The following is a 20,684-nucleotide window of genomic DNA, read 5'->3' on the forward strand; positions in this document are numbered from 1 at the left end:
GCAACACACCGTTATAATCGAGCATCGGTTGAAATCTTTCGCGAGCAGAATCTCGTATTTGACCGCAATGAGTTTGGTCATCAAAAATTGTAATTAAGATAATTTTTGTATAAAACGATCCAGACATAATTTCACCTTATTCTTCCATATTTTCTGATTCCAAAAACATATAAATATGTCATATTTGGATTAAAAACCAGCTCTGAAAATCAAATATATGAAAATTATGATTAAACTTAAATTTCCCGACTCTATTTAAAAAGAACTATCTCGCTGGGGAGTGTGTGTGATTGCATGCGCCTTTCTTTGATTGGCTCGTAGCGGACCGCTGGAACTGACCGATGCGGCGGACAGTGCCCCGCACAGAGCTTAGCTTAGCGTCACCAGAGACTAGCGTCACAACGCAAGATTCCAGCAAGCTGAAAGGTCAAGTTTTTGTATTTGGTGAACATTTTTATTTCCGTGTCGGTTTTTTACGATGTTACAAGCATTGGGTTTTGGTCATTCCATTTGCAGACGTTGCGGGAATGCATTGAGTCGGGATGCGATCCTCGCATGCGTCCCGATTTCAAACTTGATAGCCAAATGTATGTTAACATTGTCGGCAGGGGAGGCTTACGCCTCCAGCAATTGGTGGGGAAAGATGGCGCCGGATCCAACTACCTACAAAAGATTTTTCGCACTGGACCTGATGTAGTGATCTTGCAACTTGGGGGAAATGATTTCAGGTTTTCAGAAACTATGGATGCTGATGAGTTTGCCTTGACGATGCTGGCATTTGCTTGCCTCCGTCATGGAGTTTACAAAGTTAAAAAAAAAGTTGTGGTTTGCGGCATTCTGCCTCGCTTCATGCCAACCGCCGATTACAGAGGATCGCGGGGCTTATCGGCCACAATAAAGCAACGCTATCACGCCTGGGCTCAAGATATTAACGCCAGGCTGGTGGAACACAGTGCTGACTTGCATTACGTTACGATGTTGCCATGACAAGTTTCAATTTCAGGAGGTGAAAAGAGGCTTGTTTGCGGCCGACGGCGTACATTTGTCTCAACAGGGCAGCTACTCGATGTACAAATCGGTACGGGGCGCACTTATTGCGGCCAGCAAACGCTTGGGGGCCATCGGCGCTGCTAATTAACAAAGCTTTCTGTGCAGGCGTGCGTGCAGAGAGCAAGAGCACCATGCATGCACGCGACGCGCTGACAGCAGCTTAGCAAGGCGCTTTGTTGCAGTGCAGACTACCAGACTCTCGCCTGCGTCCAGCGACCTTCTTTCAGACAGGTTACACGGTGGAGACTCAGACCTGCGGCTATTTTTAGCCAGGGCTCGTATTCTTGAAAAAGCTGCAATATTGTGTCCTTTAAAGTCAAACTGTCGTTTAACTACCGCCCGGTATTTATTTTTACTGCCCAGTAATTATTTATTTTCCCCCGGTATTAATGTGTGTCTGGCGGAAGGTCGGCAGCTACCAGAATTGGTTATTTTTAGAATAGGAGATTCCTCATGCTTGCTCCTCTCTACAAACAATATTTGAACAAGATTTATTCTTGAAAAAGCTGCAACTCATATACTGGCCTGTAAAACTCAATAAGTCCGCCAACTGCTAAGTGTTATTTATGAAACACCGGTAAGTCCTTACCGGGTTGTCTCCGAGCTGTAAAGTTAGAGGACCCACCCCCCTCCTGTAAAGTCGCTACCTGTCAGTAACTTCACCAACACTGTCCATTAAAACCGTCAAGTTTGAATAAATCTTGTTCAAATATTGTTCGTAGATTTATGTCCCTCATGGACACACATTGGTGTCATTTAAGCACCGATGCATTGCGGTCAAATACGAGCTTCTGCTCGCGAAAGATTTCAACCGATGCTCGATCACAACGGCGTGTTGCGAAAGCGTGCGTGCGTCTTGTTTAATGCATTACAGTGGCGAGAGATTGGTGTCTGATTCCGTAGCCGAACGGTTATCGAATTCGCCTGATGCGCGATTGAGTCGAGTTCGAATCGCCTTACTTTTTTTTCTTTTTTTTACTCTTTGTCATTTGTTTGTTTTTGTTTATTTTCTTCGTGTGCAAAAGAGTACGTTGTAATATCAAATTTGATTTAAAAAATTAATTTTAGGCGAGAATGAGGTTTTTTTTAAAATTGATGGTTAACATGATATTACCGTTAACTACCTTGTATACGCCCACCCACCCTATGTACCAGTTTTGCCCAAAAGTGGGGGGTGGGCGTTAACTAGGACCCTTGGCAGGAGCGGGTCCTTAGCTAGAAAAACGATATTTTGGTCATTTGTCATAGAAGTGTTCAAAGGATGCGTTATTGCACAAAACTCCCCCTCCTCTCTCTCTCTCTCTCTCTCTCTCTCTCTCTCTCACACACACACACACACACACACACACACACACACACACACACACACACACACACACACACACAAACTAACACTAACACACAAAATCAACCTCTTCAGACATCACTTCCCGCCAAAGATGAAGCTTTGAAGATGAAGACCATTGTTGGAGCAGCCCGCGGTACAAGCCATCAACAACTGTACGACGAGTCAGGCTTTATTTCACTTTAAGAGAGGCGTAAACGTCAAAAATTGACCGTAAGGTGCCAAACTACTTACTTGCGATATTGCCACCATTAATATCAACTAATAATACATATCGCCAGCGCAGACCTTTAGATAGGAAAGTTCCATCGTTTACAAAAACTCATTTCTCCCATCTACAACACAACTCTGGAATTCTTTACCAGACTACATAAAACTTAGTAAGTCCCTCAAGCACTTTTTGTCAAAAACGATTTAAATCCGCCGTGTTATTGGTATTCTGGAGATCGCATATCACAAACAATTCACTGTAAGCTCAGGCTATATATAAGTGATCTTAATAACGATCTAGTGAGACGACACGTTGCTACAGATGCATCTTGTGACTGCGGGTTTCCGTCCGAAACCGTAACACACTTCCTATTAGATTGTCCAAATTATCGCGAAGCACGTCAAGAAACCATACATACCCTCCCTAACCACAGTATTCACCTCCCCCACCTTCTAAATGGAGACAGACAGTATTCTCTAGATTTGAACAGGAACATTTTTTCCAGAGTACACTCGTTCATTGAACGTTCAGGCCGCTTTGGGCAAACCAGAATCAATGCTCCACAAGCCGGACAACTTTAATTTCTGCACAACTCCTACCCATCCCTCTTCTTTTTATTCATTTTCTTCCCCTCCTTCCTTCCTCTTATTGTCAGTTTCTCTATAATGATTATGCAACGTTTATTGTGTTATTATAATTTTGGATGATTAATGAGATGAGGATGATTATAATGATGATGCTTTGGATTTCCAATTTGTTCAGCCGTTACCGCCTTACGTTACAATATCCATGCAGGAACACCACTATAAGCTTCTAGCTTGTTGCTGTTACCTGTGTCTTTTGTATACATGTCATGATTGTAACATTTGTTGAAATAAACTTATGTTCAAACCAAAGATGAAGCTTTCGTTTCTTCTTTTTCCTCCCAGTCAAAAATGTATTGCGATTCTTTAGCCACTCCAGAAACCTTTTTCTGTCCAATCCCCGAAGCATGTCTGAGGAAAGGAAACAATTGAAAAACAACAATAACAGCAGACTGAATAATCTCAGTCTGCTTATCGCCCTTCTCACTGTACTGAAACAGCCCTACTTAAAGTAATCAGTGACATTCTGTCTGCTCTGGATGGTGGTGATGTGTCAGTGCTTACCCTACTTGACCTTTCTGCAGCGTTCGACACGATTGACCATGTCACGCTTCTCCATAGACTTCAGACTCTGTACGGCATATCCGGTCCACCGCTAGCATGGCTTGAGTCCTATCTCATTGGCAGGACTCAGGCTGTGCTTGTCGATGGCCAGATGTCTGCTCCAGCCCCACTTTCTTTCGGCGTTCCTCAAGGTTCAGTACTCGGTCCCATCCTTTTCATCATGTACACTAAGCCCCTCTCCACACTGATTCAAAACCATTCTGTTTTAAATCAGTCTTTTGCTGATGACACCCAGCTGTATAAACCCAGTCCCCCTGCAGAGACACATTCCGCCATCCAGACCATTCAGACATGCATCACTGATGTTAAATCTTGGATGGTCGATAACAAACTCAAGCTGAATGATGATAAGACTGAAGTCTTACTGTGCAAAAAGAAGAACACTACATTTCCCTCTCCCCAACCTGTTTCTGTTCAAATAGGCAATACCGACATTCTTTTCTCACCATCAGCTAGAAACCTTGGATTCACCCTTTCATCTGACATGACCCTTAACAAACATATATCTTTAGTCTGTAGAGCAGCTTATTTTGAGCTTCGTAAGATCAGCACCATTCGCCACACACTCTCCTCTCAAACAACTAACACTCTTGTCTGTGCCTTTGTTCTTTCTAAACTTGACTACTGCAACTCTCTTCTCTCTGGCTGTCCCCTGTACCTCCTGCATAAACTACAAAAAGTCCAAAACTCGGCAGCACGCCTCATTCTCAAAGCACGAAAACGAGATCACGCAACACCACTTCTTCACACACTGCACTGGTTACCTATTCAAGCCCGCATTGACTACAAACTGTCCACCCTCTGCTTTAACTTCTTTTCTGGCTCGTCTCCTGCTTACTTCTCTGAACTCCTCACCGTCTATTCTCCAGCAAGACAACTCCGTGCCTCTTCTGACCGTCGCATCCTTACCATTCCACACACCAAAACCAAAACATACGGACAACGCACTTTTACTTTCTGCGCACCCACACAATGGAATTCTCTCCCCTTTCACATCCGCCACTCTCAGTCACCCCAAGCATTCAAACGAGCACTTAAAACGCACCTCTTCAAGAAATACAACCCCTGATTTTGTTTTCTCAGTCCATCAGTAGGCTACATGTAGTGTATTTGTTGTTTTAGTGATAATGTATATAAACATCTAGGACTGTTTTCAGCATTGTTGATAACATGTTCTGTTTGAGTAAGGGTATTCAGCTGGTATTTCCTTGTTTTTTACTACCTATTTTATTCATGTGTTTATTAATTAGTTAGTGGAAGAATCTTTTGTAATGTATGTTTGATGGTGTCGTTGTTGACTATGAATGTAGATGTAAATGCTTGTATAACTGTGTTTTAATTTTAAATGTGTCAAGCGCAAAGAGCATACTTGTAAAGTTATGATGTTGCGCTATATAAATGCTCATTTATTATTATTATTATTTAAGTTATTGAGACATCCCAGTGCACTAAGGGATTTATAGAGCAAATCGAGAAAATTCATTATTGAACGAAGCGCATAGCGCTGAGTTCAATAATTATTTTCGAGATTTGCTCTATAAATCCCTTAGTGCACTGGGATTGTTTCAATAACGATATTGTCAGTACCGCCATAGAAAAAAGAAGATTCCAAGCGCACATTTTGCAACGCGCATTTGAATAGGCATAACTGTGTGGTCAGGTCGTGTACAGTAAAGATCTACTTTTGTGTGGGGTGTCTCAAGTGTGTCGTGCTTTCGTCACACGCATTTTAATTTCTGTAGGTAAATTCCAGTGTAGCGTTAATCTGAACAGTGATGATCTTTCAGAGAGACCTCATTTGAACTCGGAGAAAGGGCTGTGCTCTTCATTATTTGCGATTCGAAACCTCCAGTCGAGCTTCGACGGATTGACTGTGCGGAGTGACTCCCCTTGAATTGACTCGAAGCCGCGGGACTCGACGGTTCGCACATTTTCAAAACAAATGTGGCATATTTTCGTGTTGTATCTTCATTCATCGGGGAGTCTGATACTAAATATGAACGGTAAGAATGCTCTGAACCCTACACGTATTATATCCCCATCGTTTTTTCGTTCACATTTGCCCAACATGTTAATTTGCTGAGCGGGGTTTATGTCGTCTGCTAGGGCAATCAAACCACTGCATGCAGTCTGGACTGACTGAGTCTGCACGCACGAGGCACGCTGGTAATAAGTCTTATAATGGTAAGAACGTTCTGAACCCTACACGTTTTCGATTACGATTGTTCTTGCCTTGAAATAATAATTCGGAAACCATTCATTTACTGAACTGATGCAGTCGTATTTCAGTGTAGTCAGTGCGGCTACGTATGACAGAGTCGATCGAGTCAGTCTTCCAAACTGGTCTAGCTGGTACGTTATCGGAATAACACTTGTGTTTTCTGCTAGCGGGTGGGAATTTTATATTAACTCATCATTTGGTAATGTGGATGATAAGCTACATGCCACTAACACGATGAGAAGAATCTATGCAAGTCGGCGAGAATTAGATGAAACCCAGCGGCTTCTATTTTTAGATCAGTGGCAGCCGCACTGTGGCACAGGCACATGCAATCTGTCAGAAAAAAAACCACTTCTGCTTTAATTGAGAAGTAGGGAATTTATGGTCATTTGGTATTGTGGAGAATATAAGCTACATGTCAGTAATTAATTCTGAGGATGAGAGCACAGTCTTGCTTAGGTAAAGGGCGTAAGAATACGCTCTGTGGAAAAGTTAGCGCACTCCAAGAGTGCGCTAACAGTTTTAGCGCATCGCCATTAGCCAATCAACTGGTTCACATCAGTCATGTGACACCAGTACTTACTGACAATTATTATTATTATTATTATTATTATTATTATTATTATTATTATTATTCCTTGTCTACCAGTCCACTGGTCGAAACTGGGGGGTGGGCGTTTACTAGGTACTATACCATGTACACCTGCATGCAACTGAGGTTTATAAAAAAAATAAAAATAAAATCTCACCGTGTTTTTATTTCATTCAGTTTGTTTGGGTTGTTGCTATTGACTTTGAAACTGACACGCCGGCGAAAACGCCGGTAACGCGTGCGCAGAGAAGAGCAAGCATCGGGAATCTTCAATTCTAAAAATAACCAACTGGTAGCTGCTGACCTTCCGCTAGACACACATGAATACCGGGGGAAAATAAATAATTACTGGGCAGTAAAAATGAATAATGGGCGGTAGTTAAACGACAGTTTGACTTGGAAGGACACAATGTTGCAGCTTTTTAGCCAGCGTGTCAGTTTCAAAGTCAATAGCAACTACCCAAACAAACTGAATGAAATAAAAACACGGGGAGACCCTTTTTATTTATTTTTTATTTTTTTGTTTTTAATCTCAGTTGCATGCAGGTGGCTGCTACCGCATTTTAGTTTTTTTTTCTCTCTCACCTTTGTTTTTTTTAAGCGGGAAGCATCCTTCTTCATGGTTATTAATTTAATTTTTTTAATCAAATGTTTACATGTTTAAGTTAACAAACTTTATCAATAAACTAATATCATGTTTACCAAAGATTTACACAAAAAAACATTCCAGCCTAAAATTATTTTTTTAAAATCAATTTTGCTATTATAACGTACTCTTTTGCACATTAAGAAAATAAACAAAAATAAACAAATGCCAAAGAGTAAAAAAAAAAAGTTTCGGACAGATGGAGATTTGAACCCGACTCAATCACGCATCAGGCGAACGAGAGAACCGTTCGGCCACGGAATCAGTTGATAATAAACGGACACTGTTGTGGTGAATGTCGATTTCCCTGTTATGCTAAGGGAGACGACTCCATTAGATTCCCCCTGTACCGGAAGTGTTGAGCCACGCAGTGGCGGGTGAGAGACGCAGATTTGACTTAGACACAGACCAGACAACATCGTATCAACGTCCGTCTTCAACACTGAAGACGTCCGTGTTTCGGCCTTTAACGGTTAGAGGCATTGAGCTTAGCTTCCCCCGGGGAGCTCAGCGTTATGTTTAGCTAATGTAGCAAGCGCAAGGCGGCTGGGTATACCCCGGCCGCAGTGCGTGTTTACATTCAGTGTTATGTGTTTCGTGCATACCGTCCTGTCAACCGTATTGTTATCCATGTAAAGCTCGGCTTTCACCACAATGGTGTCAGAAGTTCGTATTACGAACCTGCGCCGGCGTCAGTGTAGCTGTGTTATTTTTGTTGCTGAGTTTCTGCGGGAGGGAATGCCCTAACGGACATTGGTTGTCCCTGACACGAATAACTATCTGGGTGGGCGTGTCGGTCGTCAGTTTTTGTCGTATGTTTCAGCATACATGTGTGTCCGTCTTGTCTATTTTGTTCCTGCTACAACAGCACCGGGTCACCCCGGCTTTTGGCGGTGCTTTGGTTTTTTGTTGTTCATATTTTTGCCCCCATAGAGTATACACAAAGAGCGAAAATTTAAGATGGCGACCGGACACTACAACCATGCATGATTTTTAAATAATGTAAAGGTTGAAATGTTGTGACGAGGACGCCCCTTTTGTGTATACAGTATTAAGAACATGAGCAAAGTTATATGGGTTCTGTTTTATCATTTCGGAATCTCATTTTGATTTTTTCAAATTTCTGTTAGGGTGACCACTACTCGTATATATTTTTTTTGCACTGTTATATGTTACTGGGTATAGGCATTGAACATTGTGTTTATAAATTTGTTACTAGTGACTAACTGCACTATATACTGGCCACACTGGCGGGTCAACAGCTTCTCTGTGCCCGTCCATGGGTTTTTTTTTCTTCCCCATGGCTTTAGTGGTCGACAGGTATATATATAGGATATGATTTTTTGTAAGTCAATAGGCAGCCCATTTTTTCAAAATAGTTTTTGTTGGGAGGCTGACAACCACCACACCGCTGTTGTGGGTCAAACTCGGGACAGAGGCGTGTGTACGGCAAATTTTTCTTTCAAAATTTAGGTGATTACTGTTCTGTGATTCCCACTATCACTGGCGGGATAACAGCTTATCTGTGCCCGTCCATGGGTTTATTTTTGTCTATCCCATGGCTTTGATAGCAGATAGAATGCAGTTAGGTTATTCGAGTCTGTCCGAAACCCACATTATTTCACAATATGACACCACAGCTCTGGCGGGAGGCACTATTCTAGCCTGATGGGTGTTTACCCAATACAAGAGTGTTGATTGTTTGTACTTGGTCTATACATGTTACTAGGTTACTTATTACAGCACTGTTATTCGCACCCCTGCTGGCGGGATAACAGCTTTTCTGTGCCCGTCCATGTGCCCAGACACATGGCGGTGGGGGATGCTATTGAATACAGGATTTATTTAATGAGATCGCTTGTGTTTTATAATTTGCCTTCCGGTCATTAACGTGTACTATTTGTTCATATCCATGAGTAACACAAGGGTGAACTCTAAAAAAAAACTCCTTCTCCCAAAGACCTAGCCGTCTTCCTAATATCAAAACGGGGAGGGGAACCAATTTGGGGATAGGGTGACACCATACCCCCCCCCCTTCCTGCAGTCCTTTTTATTTAACAGGGAGGGGAGTTAAGAGGCAAGGGTCGATGGGATGGAATAAGAAGAGAGTGCCCCTACAAACTTAATTCGGGGAAGAGGTACCTGAGTACACGCCTGCATAATTATTCCGAGTGGCGACAAAAAGTTGCTCCAAGTCCAACCACACGCTTATCGATGGTATAGATGTGTGAAGTTATGCCGCTGTGCACTGATTTCCCCTGTTAAGCAGGGAGCTGTCATCATCCCAACTGTCAGGATGAGAAGATCATAGGGCAAACATGGCAGATCAGGTACAGGTGGTGAACAAGGTGTCAGAGAAAGACAGGGTAGATTACTGTTAGGTCTAGTTAGTGGGGCTGGGACTGACATCTTTTCCCCCAAATAGTAATAGTATAGTCCCAAGGACCTCCCCCATCGCAAATTCTCAGGATGATGACACAGGCAGAGTGGTTTCTTTGAGACATGGGGATGGTAGTGGGAATGATTTCCATATTTAGTTAGCATTTATGTTTCTGAGAGCCCCCTTCATCAGACAGAGTGTACGTGTCCCCTGAGGCAGGGCGTGGTGATTGGTAAGGTTTCCAGTTTTAAAGCGAAATTCATTATGTGTGGCAACAACACAGGGGAAAGGGAAGAGGCAGGCTAGCACCGCAATCACTCCCAAGCAAGCTGGGTATTCTGGAGCGCCCAGGTAGTGACAGTCCCTTTGAGTTGACTCTGATTGCGACAGACAGGGCGCGGCAGTCCTCCGTGGAGGCGCTCTGGTTGGTCTCAGGTGCAGGCCAGCTGCCCACCCGGAGGAATGAACTTTTGCCGGCGTCTTGGCGATCACCTCGGTGTTTCTCTGCCCAGCCACCTCTCGTTCGCCCCCACGAACAGCCTGGTAGCACGAGCGTACTAGGCCGTGTTTATCCGGGGCCTCTACACACCTCAGGGACTACGGTAACAGCTGGGACGGCAGCCAAGTAAGGCAGAAGTTGCAACATGCAGAGGAGGAACCGTGAGGGAGGACATCTCCCCCATACTGGACCCCCACTGAAATGCACAGTGGAACCCCTCTCCCTGACGCAGCGTTCCCCAAGGGAAAACCATCCACGGAACCCCAGGCAGTACGCTGGACAGCGACGCCAAGAGCGGAACGTGGAAATTTAGAAGAAGAAAAGTGAGTTTACCTTTGTATGTTGCAGCTGGAGTACACTCCGTGCAGTTTTTTGGTTATTTAGTAGGGGGAGGGGGTAATCATGAGGAAAACGAAAGGGATGCCAGCGAACACTTTTCTACAAATGTGATGGGGTGGAAGGAAGAGGATAATATTTGATTGTAGACTCTTGATGTAGTAGTTGGGTGAATGTAGTCACCTAGTAGAAGTAAACCCCGAAGTTCAGGAGTACACCATGTGGGTGCCTCTTTAGTGTCTTGCACTGAACGAACATCACTTGCTCTCGTAATGGACTTTCACTCACATGTAGAGAATGATAGACAAGAGTTCACTGGCACAGACCGACGAGTCACTTGATGCAACATGAAACTCTGGAAAACTATGTCTGTCGATTCACATTTCTCTTTATTTTCTATTCTTCTCTTCTCCTCACCAATCCAGCTCCCAGCCCGAAGACCGGGAGGCCACACCAATAGTACAATGCAATCTACATCAGTATGTCTCCATGATAACAAAGTACAAAACGAGTACGTCCTCTCTCTCCGAGATAGTTCTCAGTTCTCTTCCAAAATCTCGAATGCTATCATGTAAATGGGGATGGGTGGCGTCAAAAGCCACCAATCAAGAGTTAGCTAACAAAACTGACATCCATTCTCATTGGTCAGTAAAGACAAGGAAAGGGGGGGGGGGGGGGTAAGAGACTAAAACCTCCAAGCCACCTGGCATCTTCTATGATCTACCCTGTCAAAAGAAATGACACCCACTTGACAAAACGCCGAGTCCAACTCGGGTAGACAGGCTGGCGGCATGATGCATAACGACCACCTGGGGCCCAAGGTACCCCGGCGTCTCTCTGGGAGGGCGGCTTGACGTAAAAGGAAAACATATTACGTTCCCTAGTGGACACAGCCGACTGAGCGAGTTTACGACCTCCAGGTGTCTGAGCATATCAAATTTAACTTACACAAGACAGGAATGACATAAAATCATTATAACGAATTAGTAGCCAGTTTAGCACTTGGCTACATTATTATTCCTAAGTGTTTGTGATTTTGGGAACTTTCAAGGATGGTATTGCCAAAGTTTAGATCTGCGATATCAGGGGTTCTTTGTGTACAAAAGTTCACCAATTCAGTTTTTGCATGGTTAAATGCTACCTTCCATGTTTCTGCCCAATTTACAATTTTTTCAAGATCTGAGTTTAAAATTTCGGCACGGATGTTGTGATTGGCTAAAGACAAGTACATGCTAGTGTCGTCAGCAAAAAGCTTAATCGTAGATTCTATATCACGTACAATGTCGTTTACATAAATTAGGAAGAGCAAGGGTCCAAGCACTGAACCTTGAGGAACTCCCGCTACTACTGGAAGATAAGTTGATTTACTGCCTTTTAATACAACTGCTTGCTTTCGATCTGTTAGGTAGTCTGTAAACCAGTTTAATAATGGCCCATTAATTCCAGCGGCTTCGAGTTTATGCAATAAGCCCCGGTGCCAAACTCTATCGAATGCTTTGGATATATCAAAGAAGATTGCTTGGGTAGTTATTCTATTATCGAGTGATTTGCATATGTGGGACTTTTTCAAAAAATGCATAGATTTCAGACGGACAAAACGGAAATATCCAACATCAAAAATTTCAAAATTTTATCAGGCAAAGTTATTAAACATCCTTTTGTCTATCTTGTGCCAAAATTTGCGAGCTTAATAACAACTGCAAATGTATCTAAAAATAAAAAAATATCCACTACATTTATAAAAATGTCTGTGCAGTTACCATGAACAAGTTTTATTTTTCCTACATAATTGTTTTCCAAAAGGCAAGTTTTCATATAGCAAATGCTATGCAAACCCAGTGCTAAAGAATGGATACCAAAATGTATGATTATTAATGCAATTATTTAATCCAAATTAAAACAAAATTGTAATAGTGCAAAATTGTCATTATCAAATGCATGTAAATGAAGCAATGTCCAAACTGATCTGTTTGCTGCCAAAATATACATATGATCATTTGAAAGTTGTTGAAACCTTTCAACTTATACCACAATTGACTGAATTTGATAAATTATTTTAAATATAGCTTTACTTTTATGCTTGGAAACAACAGGGACATTCGGTAACTGCACGGACCCTTTGTTTTCGCATCAACCCCATTCGAGCAAAAAACACAGACATACGTTTAAAACTATCATTTTATATGTCTTAACTATATTTGTTGCTGTTTTCAAAGCACTGTATATTGTTTTGTGGTCTTGACTTAACAGATTGTTTTTTAAATTGCATTTTCTTCAATCATAGGAAACTGCATGGACATCTGGTAACAGCACAGACATTTTCTAGTAAAAGACACTGTGTTGCTAGAAAACAAAGGGTTGTTTTTGTTATGGAAATGAATTTTTATATATCAGTAAAATGTTTTCGATAATTGGCCCGGTATGTAAAACGATTTTTGACTCACATGCGAAGCAAAAGTGAGTCTATGTACTCACCCGAGTCGTCCGTCCGTCCGTCCCCCCCGTCCGTCCGGAAAACTTTAACGTTGGATATTTCTTGGACACTATTCAGTCTATCAGTACCAAATTTGGCAAGATGGTGTATGATGACAAGGCCCCAAAAAACATACATAGCATCTTGAATTTGCTTCAAGGTCAAGGTCGCAGGGGCCATAAATGTTGTCAAAAAACAGCTATTTTTCACATTTTTCCCATTTTCTCTGAAGTTTTTGAGATTGAATACCTCACCTATATATGATATATAGAGCAATGTAAGCCCCATCTTTTGATACCAGTTTGGTTTACCTTGCTTCAAGGTCAAGGTCACAGGAGCTCTTCAAAGTTGGATTGTATACATATTTTGAAGTGACCTTGACCCTGAACTATGGAAGATAACTGTTTCAAACTTAAAAATTATGTGGGGCACATGTTATGCTTTCATCATGAGACACATTTGGTCACATATGATCAAGGTCAAGGTCATTTTGACCCTTATGAAATGTGACCAAAATAAGGTAGTGAGCCACTAAAAGTGACCATATCTCATGGTAGAAATAGCCAATAAGCACCATTGTACTTCCTATGTCTTGAATTAACAGCTTTGTGTTGCATGACCTTGGATGACCTTGACCTTGGGTCAAGGTCACATGTATTTTGGTAGGAAAAATGTGTAAAGCAGTTCTTAGTGTATGATGTCATTGCTAGGTTTAGTTATTTGACCTTGACCCTGAAGGTCAAGGTCATGTCAAGGTCAAGCATGTGAGTCGTATGGGCTTTGCCCTTCTTGTTTTATATTGTTGTGCTTGTGTGAAACAGAACCAATAGCATACCATATATTATGCATAATTTCTTCCACATGAAGATAAACATACAAGTCAACAGTTAACGCTCAATCGACAAGATTTTATTGAACCAAATTGGAGTTGAGGAGAATGGTGGTTAGGCAGGGAGGGGAGGGCAAGGCTGTGGCAGGATAATGGGGAAACAGAAAAAAAAAGTATAGGCTCTTTCTTTGGCCCATTTTGTCTTGCGTATTTAATTAACTGAGTCAGTTGTAAAAAAAACATGAAATGGAACAACTGATTCTTTAACATTAAATCAAGTGTCTTTTCACTTAGAACATAAAATAATTCACCACTCTATTTATAAACCTTCATTGGAACATAAAATGAGTCATCACTGTCTTTGAAAATCTTCGTTGCCACTGTCTTTGTACAACCTTTATTGAAAAATGTGATTCACCACTGTCTTTTCACTTGGAACATCACCACCATAATAATGTGGCACCGTATCCTTACAACAACAAGGGTGTATTTTTTGTCACTTGAAAAAAAAAAGTAAAATAAATGAATAACATATTTTGACAAATTCTCTGCAGTTACTAAAATAGATCTGTACAGTTACCTGACTCGTCAGTGCAGTTACCAGGAAACTTGTAGCAGTTCCTGAGTAAAGTAAATTACTTTATTTTGAATAAGACTCTATATAATACCTATATTTATGCTGGTTGGTTTTCCATCCCTTTTGTATAATTGGCTGTCCATAATACAGAATATAGAATAAAAATGGTATGCAATCTACAAGCATTTCAGTGCAGTTACCATGATGTCTCAGTGCAGTTACTAAATAGGTCCATGCAGTTACTTCTCTGGCAGGTAACTGCACAGAAAGTAACTGCACAGACGAATTCGTTATTTTCAAATAATAATCACTCTCTGTCATCAAAAAAACATGGCGTCCTTGACGCCATGTGAAAGTAAATCTATGGGCGATTAAAATGCAAATTATTCAAAATGTTTTTGTTAATTAGTGTAATGGAAAACCCCAGTAACTGCACATAACTGTTAAGCTAAACATCCTTCACCTTGACCTTTTGAAAATCATATTTCATTGCCTAAAAGTGATCCAATGTACACACCTGATTGCACACAGCTTTCCGCGTCTTGGAACTCTTTTGTAAAGAAAACCACATTTGAAAAGCAGGGAGCATTCCGTTTTTATTGCGTATTTTGGTTCCTGGTAACTGCAAGGACCAAAATCTCTTGGACATGCAATTTTTACTTTTCAAAAATTGGGAGAACAAAACTACTGATTGTATCGATATTTTGTTTTTGTTATCTTGAGATAATGACGGGATAAACATAAACCAACAAACAAAATGATAAAAAAAAATTGTCTGTGCGTTTTACAGAGGTGTGAAATTTTGCTAATGTCGAAGGGCATTTTGACCCCCCCTTACACATGATAACTTACTATAATTAACAGAAAAATACAATAAAACGGGCAAATGAGTATACTTTAAGGTCCGGAGGACATTGAACTTAAGCACTTCCAATTTTCAGATAAGTACGATGAAAATATTTGAATTTATAAAATTTTAAAGTCAAAAGACAGGTTTTTTATGCATTTTTTGAAAAAGTCCCATGTAAGCAGCTGGTAAAAGCTGGTAAACAGTTGAGTCTCCAGGGATGAAACCGGACTGCGACTCTGTAATGATATTGTTTTGTGTTAAGTAGTCAAAGACATGAATTTGTATACATTTCTCTAGTGTTTTGCCAACACAGCTTAGGAGGGAGATTGGACGATAATTACTACATGTATCTTTGTTCCCCTTTTTATGAACTGGTGAAACGTGGGCTATTTTCCAAACTGACGGAAAAAGTCCTTCACGTAAAGACCGATTAAACAGTGCAGTTAGGCTGTCACAAATCACTTCGCAGCTCTCAATTAAAATTCGATTGTGGATTTCGTCTGGACCGACTGCTTTTGTTTTGTCTAGTTTGTTAATCGTATTTTTAACTTCTTCGAATGAAAGTGTGAGATTGTTTATTCTGCAAGGAAGCCTTGGTACTTCAGGAATGTCTGACATATCGTCTTCGACAATGGACTGTTGGATAAAGAAGTCGTTGAACAAGTTTGCTTTTTCTAGGTTAGTATAGTAGGTTGTTCCGTTTGACGTCAAAGGAGGAATTTCATTGGGGTTTGATCCTTTCTTTGATAAGAATGATTTAACTAGTTTCCACCAATTTTTAGTGCCAAAGTTATCTCCACTGGATACTTTTTTGTCTAATTCTTTTATATATTCTAATTTCCGATTACGAATTGTGTCAGTATAATTATTGCGAGTCATACGAAAGTGTTCCCAGGCCTCAGGTGTGTTTAGTCGCACTGCTGTATCATGAACTGATCTTTTTTTGTCGCGTAGTTTTATAATTTCCTCTGTCATCCATGGTGCGTCTTGATCGCGAACAGTTATTGTCTTTACTGGCATGCATAGTCTTGCGACACTTAACAGCTTTTCGGGAAATGACCTGGCAGCTTCGTTGACAGTATGTAGCGTTGCAATGTTCATCCAGTCGATTTTCCTCAATTCGATAAGAAATTTTTCTTTGTTTAATTTGGAATAATTAAATATTGTTCTTTTAGATGCAGGAGTTTTATGTATGTGTTCGCAAATTGCTGCAATATAGTGACGGACGTCCGCAAATTGCTGCACCCCACTAAAAATTAATTTGCAAGTTGTCCTCATATTGCTGCGATATAGGTGTGGACAACGAGCCCTGTTTCACACAAATTTCAGATCCATTGTGATATCCATTTTCAGATCATACACAGATTTTACAAATTTGCAGAGCATCTCTGTATTTAGTGCCAACTGCTGCCAGCGATGTTATGTCGTTTTTAAACTGCTGTAAAATATTAACCAGATATAGCACGTCAAAAACAAAAGCAGATTTGCGGAGGAAACTTTATGGCTGTTCGATTAGTGCATAGTTTGTAGTTGCTGTATTATTTTTACCTCCTCATAAAGTGTGTGATACGGGGTAAGGATGAAGTGACTCTTGATTGCATGCAAACACGCTACAAACATCGTAAAAATGCATTGTTTTGTTCGAGGTTAAGATAGTCGTTGACGAATTGCATCCCTCTTTATGATCTACCAACGTGTTAGATAATCACATAAGTAAACAAGGTGTCGTTAACTGCAACGTGTGTGTACTACATGTACATACATGAACTAGATTGTTTTCTCTTTTTTGTGTATATTACCACCGTTATTCTCAACAGAGCCAGTAAAGAACTTTGTTTGTTAGTTTGTTTCTCTGTTTCTCTGTCTACGGATTAGACTTGTTTCCCTGGTACTCTGGGGTCAATGTGTGTGTGTGTCCTTGTAAAATAAAGTTCAGTGCAGTTCAGTTCAGCTCACGGCGAGAATTGCCTAAGAAACGCTAATTCCTCGCCACACTCGCCAAATCTAGCGTCTAAGAAACGGAGGACTGGTTGTACAAGAGCAGTACAAAACATTGAAAAGAGCAAGGCCCAGCGACTGTGCTATCTCTGCCTGCTTCTGTGGATTAGGTCAGCACGTTTTTCGCGTGGAATTGCGTTAAGTTACCGCACACACGTAGGCAGTCTCCAGTTATACGGCAAATAGCAGATCGTTATCATACACACACACACACACATACACAACTACACAAGAGGTGTCTTCTTATTCCTAGCCGAAGGAAAGCAAGTTAGAGTGCACACTGTTCAGTTCACTCCTTGCACGCATATGAAAGCAGCTGTGCGGGTTTGTTGCTCAGGTTTAAGGAGTTTAACATGCAGGTTTCATGTTGTGAGTAAGTGCCCTACATTCTATTCGACGGAGGACTGATTTTGTGTAGTTTATTAAAGTATAATACTTGTGAAAGTCCCCCCCTCCTTACCATACCTCTTTCAACCGATACCCCCATCCCTTCCCCCCGTCGCAACCCCCTCCCCCATCTTAAACTTGTTTGACGAGTTCGGGGTATACTGCATAGGACATTGCTCTAAGAAATAACATCCTGTTTATTTTACTAATTTGAATGGCGATAATAATTTAAGACCCCCCCCTCCCATGGATGACCTACTTTCCCGTCCTTGCCATTCGCTCAAGAAGCAGGTAAGGTGTTTCTATAACATAACAGACGACTCTGTGACATTGGTGTCTCGAAACAGGGTCGATGGAGGTTTTAGAAATGTTTACTTACTGCAAGTGGAGGAGAGGCCCCTAATATGGATGTCTTTAGCTTCACGCTGATAACTAGCTTGTAATCTTGCGAATAAGTTTAATATAGTGTTTGGTAGTTTTACTCTTTTTAGCTAGCCTTTAGGCCTAATTGGAGCAAACTAGGTTTGATAGAAATTGATCCAAAAATGAATACAGAAACATTCACAACTGGTCCTTATCAAGCGCCCATGCTCCTAATGTGGACCAGTAAAGAGGCTAATCACTGTAAAAAGGCTCCTATACTTCAAAATAGCATGATACTTTTTCTTCAGCATTCCAGAAATTCTGGTGACGTGTGAGCTCGTTTGCCCATTTGGGTTCCCCATAGTCAGCTTCACTCCGCTTTCGTTGGGTATAGGCATGCTGGGTATTTTCGTGTTTCCATAACCCACCGAACTCCGACATGGATTCTTTCTTTCTTTATTTGGTGTTTAACGTCGTTTTCAACCAACCCGACATGGATTACAGGATCTGTTCCGTGCGCACTGGGTCTTGTGCTTGCGTGTACATACGAAGGAGGTTAAGTCACTAGCAGGTCTGCACATAAGTTGACATGGGAGATCGGAAAAATCTTCACTCTTAACCCACCAGGCGGCAGCGACCGAGATTCGAACTGACGACCCCCCCATTAGGAGGCCGACGTCTTACCACTGCGCCACTTCGCCCGAATGATACAACTTAGTGAGCAAGTCAGACTGATTAAAAAAGGCTTCACATTTATCTGTTTCGGTTCGACGAGAAAATTATTTGAAGCACAAGAGGACACTAAAGAAACATATCAAAATACAAAGAGAAAATAAAAGAAATGTCCGTCGGTCCGTCCGTCCTTCTGTGTGTGTGTGTGTGTGTGTGTGTGTGTGTGTGTGTGTGTGTGTGTGTGTGTGTGTGTGTGTGTGTGCCTCTCTCTCTCTCTCTCTTCCTCTCTCTCTCTTCCGCTCTGTCTGTCTGTCCGTATGTCTCTCTCTCTCTCTCTCTCTCTCTCTCTCTCTCTCTCTCTTCCTCTCTGTACATACTTAGCAAGAGATTGCCGGCGAAGGTTACCCGAAGTTGTCACTCAGCGCTTTTTCAAGAGGCAATTGTTAAAGTGTAACTAAACAGACATTTTGAAGTGTCAGCTTTACTGAATTGCTTTATGTTTTGTCCAAGTATAGACCTGTAGAAGCGATACTGGACGATTTTTCCAACGTTTACTGTGTTTTCTGATTTACTACGATTTTTTAAAAGTGTTGAACCCATTTCAGATTTACCTGCTTATCTGTTCTTGATTTGATACTTCCAAAGAACAAGTGGTACTTTGAGTTCCGGTTTTATGTTTTAACCAATCAGAATTTGGTTCCTAAATAAAATCGTCTGCTGTCTGTCCCAGCAGAGTCGGCAACAAGCACTGCTTGCCACATGTGTGATGTTACCAACAGAAATAGCCATAAATTGGGCAAGGTAGCAATGTAAATGAATTGGATCTAACTAATGTGCTTGTACTGCATCTCTGGCCTTTGAATTCACTCCAAATGTACTGGCTCAGCGTGAGAGGCAACATCCTGTCGAAGTCGTAAGCACGAGGCTGACTGGGAGATTATTATTCGAAGAGCATGCTGAAACGGATTGTAAGTACAATATTTTACATGTTCTCGACATTTCTGTTGATCTTTCCTTAACTTTAATTGTTTCCTTGATTTAAAACCCTAGGGCTTGTATTTTCAGTTGTGATACTAAGCACGTATCTTTACCACAGTATCTGATCACTTCACACTTGAATTTTGGAATGATGAAGTGGAATTATTTCTGGATCTAATTTATTCCTTGTTCCCCCCCCCCCCCCCCCTCTCGATTCCTTTTTTCGCCACATATATGTATTGTCGTGTAAGGGGGAGATGCGTGTACTGGCTGATTTTTTTATTTTTTTACTTCGGTCAGATACAGATGATTGGAAAAAAAAACTTGTCAAGGATTTCAGAATTTAATAGAATGATCTGTTCGAAGTTTTTACGGGATGGGTCCTGTTACAATACAGACTGAATGTGCGCAAGATGAACTTTTGATTAAACATACACACACACATCTCTTGATTTTGTTATACGGCGAATGTCCAGTTTCCACCACCACGTCTGTGGTATGTTTTTATACTGTTTGATTGAATAGACTGACGTGCATTCTCTCGCAAATGTGCGCGCGTGTGTGTTTGTCTGTGCCTCAGACTTATTAATCAAAGATGATGTTGCACATTGCAGATCTATGCGACAGGAGCAAGTGGACAAGACAGCTACATTTGTCTGAGCGAAGATCCAACGGTAAGCTCTTTTAGCCGAAGACAGCGAGCCTGGGTGCATGCATGCAAGCTTCTATCATGTTCGTGTGAGTGCTGCAGGGCTATTAGACGACATTTCATTATTCTTGATTTGGAGATCCATGCAGGGTATTAGAAAGTGCAGAATATACACGTTTGAACAAATACGATGTGTGTTTGCTCTGAAAAAAAGAAAAAACGCAACAAACAAACATTGTATTTGTTTAAAGTATCACAAATATTTATTACCTGTATCTGCATGTTTTGATAATGATGAAGGGTAAATTACTTTGACGTGTGCTTTTTTTTTTAACCACACTGATAACGAATGATAGAAACACAGACACACTTAATAACATATCCACAAAAATTGTAACAATAAATGTAAGCTGAACAATG

The 20,684-nt window shown here is 41.2% G+C and overlaps 1 protein-coding gene across 2 annotated transcripts in view; it reads right to left on the minus strand.

Annotated features, from left to right (window-relative positions):
• Positions 1-20,684, minus strand: part of LOC138965508 (uncharacterized) — a 116,526-nt gene that overhangs the window by 59,153 nt on the left and 36,689 nt on the right. The gene's annotated exons all lie outside the window — the stretch shown is intronic.

This window comes from Littorina saxatilis, linkage group LG4 (genome assembly GCF_037325665.1).
Source record: "Littorina saxatilis isolate snail1 linkage group LG4, US_GU_Lsax_2.0, whole genome shotgun sequence".
In the NCBI taxonomy this organism is placed as follows: domain Eukaryota; kingdom Metazoa; phylum Mollusca; class Gastropoda; order Littorinimorpha; family Littorinidae; genus Littorina; species Littorina saxatilis.